A 1,134-nucleotide genomic window follows, 5' to 3' on the forward strand; every position below is an offset into this window, starting at 1 on the left:
GGGATTACAGGCTTGAGCCACCGCGCCCGGCTGGGTGTTCATTTTCTTATGAAGGCTCCCAGGTCATGAAAAACTTACATTCAACGTATGCTTTTCTCCTCTTAATCTATGTTATGCCTTTTTGTTTTTTTTTAATGGAGTTTTGCTCTTGTTGCCCGGGCTGGAGTGCAATGGCACGATCTCAGCTCACTGCAGCCTCCGCCTCCCAAGTTCAAGCAACTCTCCTGCCTCAGCCTCCTGAGTAGCTGGGACTACAGGCGTGTGTCACCACACCTGGCTAATTTTTGTATTTTTAGTCGAGTCAAGGTTTCACCATGTTGACCAGGCCAGTCTTGAACTCCCGACCTCAGGGGATCCACCTGCCTTGGCCTCGCAAAGTGCTGGGATTACATGTGTGAGCCACTGTGCCTGGCGTTCTCATGCCAGCTCTATACTCAGGCCCACTCGAGACCCTCGGAGGGGGGAGGTAAAGTTTTCTTCCCCTGTAATGGGCATCCGAGTTGTTCCCACTGTTAGGCTGGCATGAATAATGAAGGCGTCTATGAACAGTTTGTTTAAATATTTAGCGTGAACATGTTTTTATTCCCCTTGGGCATATACGTAGGAGTACAATGCCTGGGTCCCAGCTGTAACTTATGTCACAATTTCCTCCCTTATTCAACAGTCAATAAAGCTTGGTAAATTTCCTCTGGCTGTCCTGTCGTTCTCTCTGAATTTGGAAGATCCTCCATTTTTGGTTTACATGACATTGACTCTTACTCCCAACTATGGCCGGGCGCAGTGGCTCACGCCTATAATCCCAGCACTTTGGGAGGCTGAGGCAGGTGGATCACCTGAGGTCAGGCATTCAAGACCAGCTTGGCCAACATGGTGAAACCCTGTCTCTACTAAAAATACAAAAAGTTAGCCTTGTGTAGTGATGCACATCTGTAATCTCAGCTACTCGGGAGGCTGAGGCAGAAGAATCACTTTAACCCCTGGAGACAGAGGTTGCAGTGAGCCGAGATTGCACCATTGCACTCCAGCCTGAGTGACAGAGTGAGAACTTGTGTCAAAAAAAAAAGGAAGTAGGCCGGGCGCGGTGGCTCAAGCCTGTAATCCCAGCACTGTGGGAGGCCGAGGTGGGTGGATCAC

Source organism: Cebus imitator, unplaced genomic scaffold, assembly GCF_001604975.1.
Source record: "Cebus imitator isolate Cc_AM_T3 unplaced genomic scaffold, Cebus_imitator-1.0 Scaffold356, whole genome shotgun sequence".
Lineage (NCBI taxonomy): Eukaryota > Metazoa > Chordata > Mammalia > Primates > Cebidae > Cebus > Cebus imitator.